This window comes from Takifugu flavidus, chromosome 1 (genome assembly GCF_003711565.1).
Source record: "Takifugu flavidus isolate HTHZ2018 chromosome 1, ASM371156v2, whole genome shotgun sequence".
NCBI lineage: Eukaryota > Metazoa > Chordata > Actinopteri > Tetraodontiformes > Tetraodontidae > Takifugu > Takifugu flavidus.
The window spans coordinates 19,395,018-19,402,353 of record NC_079520.1 but is presented as its reverse complement, the minus strand read 5'-3'; the positions used below and the strand labels follow the sequence as shown (position 1 = coordinate 19,402,353).

General features: G+C 42.9%; 1 non-coding gene across 1 annotated transcript; it reads right to left on the bottom strand.

Moving 5' to 3' along the window:
- Positions 1 to 5,385: 5,385 nt before the first annotated feature.
- Positions 5,386 to 5,456, bottom strand: trnag-ccc (transfer RNA glycine (anticodon CCC)). Its single transcript has one exon. It is a non-coding gene; the product is annotated as a tRNA-Gly (tRNA).
- Between the last annotated feature and the right edge of the window lie 1,880 nt (positions 5,457 to 7,336).

Genomic DNA, 7,336 nt, shown 5'->3' with positions numbered 1-7,336 from the left:
GATTTCCCCAGAGGTTGCTATGATATTTTACCTGCCCTTTGTACCTGACGAAGGTGTGACCCCTTGTGTGTGTGTGTGTGTGTGTGTGTGTCTGAGAGAGAGAGAGAGAGAGAGAGAGAGAGAGAGAGAGAGAAACATCTGCTAGGACACTAACAGCAGCCTGTGATGACAGGACAGTCAGCTCTAATTAAAGGTCTCCTAGAAGTAGTGCTGATGTCAGTGACACTGCAGCTGCAAGGGTCACTCACACACACATACACCATATTAACGCTAAACCTGTTACACACCTGGTGGAGGGTGTGAGGTGTGGAGGGCTGCTGAAGCGTCACTCATCTTCTCCAGATGAGGGAGAGTCCGTGCTGAGTCAGACGGACAGCTGATCTACAGCTCTCATTAGTTTGGACCGGGCCTTCCCCGCTCACTTGCGCTACACCTGCACGGCAGATTGAGGAGATTCTCCTGCTTCAGTCAGCAAGGGGTGACCTGTTTCACTCCAGGCTGTAAGTATTTATCAAGCTTCCAGGAAGCAGCCAAAGAAAACCTCCATGACTGATATCCTGTAACTGTTGCTTCAGGAAACATGGGTTGATATTATTTTCTTATATAATCATGAAGTACGCGGAGCACACACACACACACAAACAGACATCTGCGGCTGCTTGGGTAGATCTTGCGGAGCCGGGGAAGCATCGTTCTTACTTATCGGTGCTGCTACTTCCAGTCAGGAACTTTCCTCCAATCAGCACATTTGCAAACAAAATTCCACGGCTCAAAAATAACAGGATCAACAGGCAGAAAAGGAAACAGACTGCAGCTGTAACATCCTTCGTAAACTGTCTAATTTCTTCCAAGTCACATACGCTGATTTTCTTGTTCCCACCTACAGAAGTTCAGACTCTTGGAATCGTACATGTGGCCACGGCCAAGCTTGTGAAGGCAGACTTCCTCCAAAAACACTGTAATCTCACTTGGGGTGCCAATTTAGGGGTTAAACACACGATACTGTTGTTTAAATAAAGGCCCTTTATCATTCCTTGGCTGACCTCAGCATCCCAACAGGGACCCGATGATGACATCACTAAGAGCGCCAAGTCCCATCGGTTGATAATCCCTCAGATCAGGAGCAGTAACTGACAGACATGGCTGGATAGTGGGCGTGAGAGAACAGTGATGGAAGGAGCAGGCAGTAGCACAACCCAAACAGGAGATCCAAGGGTTAGGTTAAAACTAGTACTAACTAAAATTATCCATACATCCACATCTACCAGCTACATTTTGTAAAATTCCATCAGTTCTTTCCTAAAGGATGATTTACTGCAGTCTGCCACTAGAGGGCGAGGTCTACACTGCAGTTCAGCCTTGACTGTTCTTCTGAAGGCTTAGATTATTTCATGTACACTTTGTTGCTCTGCACATGTTTAATAGTTGCAGTTGCACATGTCACCAGAATGGGAAACTTTTTTTTAATCCTATATAACACCAAAGGATGATTTAAGTAGTTTCTAGGTAGACCTAAATACATGAGGAGGTTTCTTTAAAAAAAAAAAAGATTTCAGATTAGATATAGTTTTTATGGTGCATCAATTTGAAGAAATCCTGTGGGAGTTGACCTGTTGACCTTTGCTGACTATTACAGTCTTCTGTTTTGTAGAGCACTTTATTTGAACAGCTGATGATTTTGTTCTATAAGATGAAAGGAAAAGCTCAGTCCAAGCATCAAAAGGGGTAGAATCACTGATTAATAACAACATTTCCAATATTGAGAATAAACGAGATTTAAATAACGGCAAAAGAGTCTTTTCAGTTAGCGTCATCCTATCTGTTGCAGAGTTGGAGGCAGACGATAAGGCAACAGACACAAAGACAGATGTCTAAATTTGTGCGACTCCTTGACCTCACCTGAAAGGGCAAAAGGGCATTTCTTCATCTCTTTCTCCAACATTTTTCCATTTTTATGAAGCCGTTCACATCTGCTCTCTGCACGGAGAACAGTTCACTTCATTTTAAACTTCTAACCTGTAAAACTTAGGAGGGGGGAAAAAGTTTCTTTACCATCTATATAGTTTCAGAACATATGGCCGTTCGGAGTTTCTTCTCAGAACACGCTGGCATTTAAGACGGAACACGCTTCCCACTCAGGTGGCACATGTAGGTTTATGTGCAGCGTTGTCTCTCACATGGAGGAGTTATTGGCCCACACACATATGTCTCCCGGGGCTGTAGGCCAGCTACTGGTGGAGCTGGCAACTACTCTGAATGGGAGGAAATTCAGAGGAGTGAAAGTGCAAATCATATGGAATCAATACTTTCTCATGTTTTACTTCTAATTGCGCTTTTCCAGGAACAGAGATGCAGCGGCTCACAGCTCACGTAACTAAGCGGCAGACAGGATGTATATGTGATCCTTTAGCGCCCCCAACAGATCCTATAGAGAACTGTAGTTTCAATAACGAAAAAGACAGACAGAAAAGCAGGATGGGATTCTGTTTAAATATTAAAAATAACAACTTTCAACTTTTTTTTTTCAATTACAGCACAGTCTGGGTGGCCATTAACATTTTTGCCATCAATGTTTCTGCTTTATAAGCCAACTACCTGTCATGACAGAGGGATACAGACGCACAGCCATTCCAAAACGGACTCTGAGTTCAACTTCTCTTTAAATATGACCTTGTTGTCAGTGCTTTCCTGTATGCTTTAAATCTTACTAAACACACTTCCTAGCGCATCCAACTATATTCCTGCTTTTCTTAAACAAATTAAAGCAGTAAATGGTGGACACGTTCACTGGTTTGCCTTCAAATTCCCCTCGAACTGGAGGAGTCATGGGCCAAAACCTGGAATGTTGACCCAAAATGATGAACCAAATGTTACAGACAAATATCCCTCTGGACAGTTTAAGAATGGGTGGTGTCTCGTATTTGTATTTGTGAACATAGTGTCAGGGATCAGCCCAGGGAATCTGGGTTAGACCTCAGATCAGATCATTCACATTGCTTTCGCATCTGATTAACCACAGTGTCAAGAACCATTTGTGTCAGTTAAAAATGTTCACGGATAACTGACTCGTAGGTCTCTCCAGACTGTTTTACTGCAGGGATGTTTGACCGCCTGTTGTAGAGATACGTGATTCCAGGATGTCTGTAGTTGGTGTGTTGTTGCTGGCTCCCTCCACTGTTGAACAACGGCAGGATAAGCGAGCAGACGCTCTGAACTCACTGCCAAGTTTGGATGTCAAAGCCAGCAGCATAACAGGATATCATTTGGATAATCCAGGCGTTTTGTACGTCTGGATGAGGCTCAACCGTAGCCTGTTTGAAGGGGAAGGGAATCTTCTCTAAGCTTTAAACATATCCACCAAAATGTTGCACCTCTCCTCCATGATGAAAGACACTGAATACCGTCAGCGGGCCCGTTTATGACCATGAAAATCTGATTCTTATCTGATCTTATCAGGTAATCCGAGCAATCACGACAACAGTGAGTTGTGTGTATTGCAGGTCTGTTAGCACCCCGTCAGGACAGAGCGTAGTCCATAGCGATGGACAACAAGACACAACCATGTTTTAAAAAAGAATAAAATAACAGAAAGCCTGAATATTATGTCATTAATGCCTTCATCTTCTGCATCCTCTTCTCACACACCAACTAACTTTTGGCCACAAATCACAATATCGTCTACAAATGTTGGAACATTGATAAATGGACTACAACACATAAACCAGGGCTTTTTCATTAGTGCATTTCTAAAGCGCATTTAAACGTGTCAGATATTACACTTATCCGATTCCACCCGGTTATCGGATTGTGGTGGTGATGTAGACAGGCCCCGTGTAAATGGGTGAATGCAGACTTGTAATGTAAAGCACCTCAAGTGGTCAAAAATCAGCAGAACCTTCACAGTCCATTTACCATCAAAATGATGGCTGATTGGACGGATTAAATTATCCTCCACTGTTGATTCCAGCCTTTCCAGGATTTGGAATAGTCTCAAAGCTCCATATTGAGATAAAACACATAATCATGCAAACATAATGAACCATGGTTGATGTCTGTCTCTGTTCTACTCTGTCTTCCTCTCTGAAAAATGCTTATGAAACCTCATTGCGGGTAAGCACAGCGATCATCACGCATCAGGGCCCTGACAGCGGGAGAACCTGATCCCAGCTCTCAGCAGTCTGAGTGTGATGAACATTCCTTTCATGTAATTAACCATTAACAGCAGCAGAAGCTGTTGGCGCCCTTGCCCATGCACGCGCTCCCCTATAAAACTGGGTTTGGCTGGAGCAAAGTCCTGTTTTTGTTTTTTTTTCATCATTAAATTAAATGCAATTAGAGCCAAACCGAACTCTTTTCAACTTTGACTCAAACCAGCGTTTTGATTGAAATTCGAGATCATTTTCTGGATTTAGCCTGTGCTGTCCCGCTTAGTCTTTATATAAACACTTTATAAATTCTTTCAAATATGAGCATGCACGTGCACACACACATTCACGAACAGAATGTCCACTCCCTCCAAATGATTTAGCAATCATTTATAAATGAGGCCTGTCTTGTTAATGATGTTTACTGGTGCTGTATGGCATCAAATGTTCTGCTGACATTAAACACTGAGCACGTACAGGGTTCACTAAAGTCCAAATGCTCTTGGACTCCAAGACCAAACATTACGTTTGTCTTCCCCAGCAGGAGTGGCCAAACTGTGCGGCATTTCTACAAAGTCAGCAAGAAAATATCTGTGAAACAACCACGAGAAATAGCACTTGAGTCAGACTTATGAAAGCAGACTGTCAGCCAGAACCAGGCAGGAAAGAAAAGCTCAGAATGATCTGAGTGAGTCCAGAATGGCAGCTGAAGGAGTCACTTCTTCTCTTTGTGATTTTAGTCTCCATCCACTCATCCGACGCTAAAATATGCACAGATGGCAGCTGGGACTATGAAACCCTTCACGTAACAGGGAACACAAAGGAGGAACATCAGTAAAAACTCATTATCACAGCTAGAATCAAAAATGCTGAAGAATGAATTTGTTTTGACATGACAAATGAATAAATGAGGGAACGCTTCTGGAAACACAGTATAAGTTACCCAAAAAGGATAAAATCTCATGTAGGGGGTGAGAGGGGGTGTCCATAACTGATGTAAGCTTGGCTAACATCCTCCTCTCACCCACCTCATCAATGGAGTCCAGAGAACAGTCCAGGAGTGAGCCAGCCCTTCTGACCAGTTTGTTAAGTCTCTTCCTGTCTCTCTCTGAGCTTCCACAGCTCCAGCAGACCACAGCATAGAAGATGACCGATGCTGCCACAGAGTCATAAAAAGCCCTGCACACTCCAAAGGACCTCAGTCTCCTCAGCAGATGGTGAGCAAGGTCCTTGAAACAGCTGCGCCACCCGGGAACCGAACCCAGGTCACAAGAATGGGAATCTTGCATGATACCACTACACCAGCAGCGCTCTTTTTGAATACAATTAAAAAATATTTGTTTATTTGAGATCTAGATTCAGAGCTCGCAGTGCAAGGATTCAGTTGGAAAAATAAGCTGGGTCAGTCTGCGTCCCATTAGGGACAAGCAGAACAGTAAAGAAACTAGTGGAGAGTGAGGAAGCAAAAGGGATTTGGTTCACATGCAGCTCTCTCAGAGAGCTACAAATCCAGATTAGGTTTGACCACAACTTCGTGTTTACACCAGAGGTTTGTGTTTGAGGAAAAGCATTGTTGCATTAACGAGAGCTTATATGAGCTCGCCTCACCGAGAAATTACCATGGAGACACGTGTCTAAAGAGGAAATTAACATGCAATGAGTGTTTAATCCATGAGCACCTGAGCTTCATCATCAGCTTCATATCTGCTTACAGAATCAAACTTTCTTCTGAAACTGATGCAAGAAAACCATCTGGTAACCAGGTCAGACTTGTTGAGGCAAGGCAGCTTTATTTGTGAAGGCGATTTAATGTGCTTTACACCATCAAATGATTCAACAAAACCAAATAAATGATTACAATCATTTCGATTTGATGTATAAAAGTGTATTTTTAAAAATAGTAGAACATGAAGTTCTCAACCTGGATTTAAAAGGATTCGCATTTCTGATCTCAGATCTGTGGAGAGTTTGTTCCATTTCTGTGCGGCATTAATGTGAAATGTTGCTTAATCTTGTTCAGTCTGAACTCTGGGCTCGAACAGCTGACCTGAGCAAGAGGAGTTCAGTGCTCTAAGATGTTTAGATTATATAAATATACCTTAGCCACATTTGCAGACCAGTAGGAGAACTTTGAAATCTTTTCCATATCTGATGGGAAAGTGCCAAATAAATATATGCATCATCTGCATAACTGTGAACCAACAATAGCATTCTGTAGAATAACACCGCGAGGCGTATACAAACTAAACAGAAGAGGCTCAAGGACCGGCTCCTGTGGGACTCTACATCCGCTCCATTTGATAAGATTCCTGACCTGTTCCACTCGGTCCTTGACTTATTTCCACCCTCTTCACAGTATGTTTCAGTCCACACTGTCAAATGCAGCACTTAGATCCAATCAGACCAGAACTGGCACTCTGCAGGTGTCACTTGCCGGTGTCACTGGTCAGCCACCATTAAGTTAGCCTGTGCTAAACTGATTTCTAAATGAATAAATTATAAAATATGCAGTAAAGCCCAAATTTTTAGCTTTAGATGAATACTGATTGCTCATTCTCACACATTTATGTTAAATGTTCACCTACCCAGGCAAATAAAAATACTGAGGTTAAACAAAGTCCGAGCCATTTACACACTCACATGATGTTGATATGAGCTCATCACCACCACCCTGTTGCATCAAATTTAGTAAAGTCTGTGTGACCGACTGCATTTCGTCTGAATTAAGATGCTTTTTCTGTTGTACGCCATGCAGCTGGACCTTCCTGGTTTGGTCCAGAATGAATTTGGGGCCGAAGCCAACAGCCTGCTGGAGGACGACTTGAAACAACTCCTATTTTCTTTTTCTTTTCCCTCTGAGTAAAATCATCGCAGGGTTGTGGCTGAGAGAAAATGGACCGGACAAATTGAAGCAGATAGGCAGCCATCCAGCTTCTCCCCGCACCATTTGTCAGAAGAATTTTTCAAACTGGTGACCAGTTTATTCAAATAAAGAACACACAAAGGCAGCAGCCGATGCGTGGGTCAGATAGCAGGCCTCTGCGTGATGCATGAGCCAATTTAAATACCATAAACCTTCATTTCAGCTGGAATCTGGACACACACCCACGTGCACGAGTATATAAATACACATATGTACACACTTACAAACATGCGCTCGCACAGTGGAGCCACACATCTGTACTCCATGT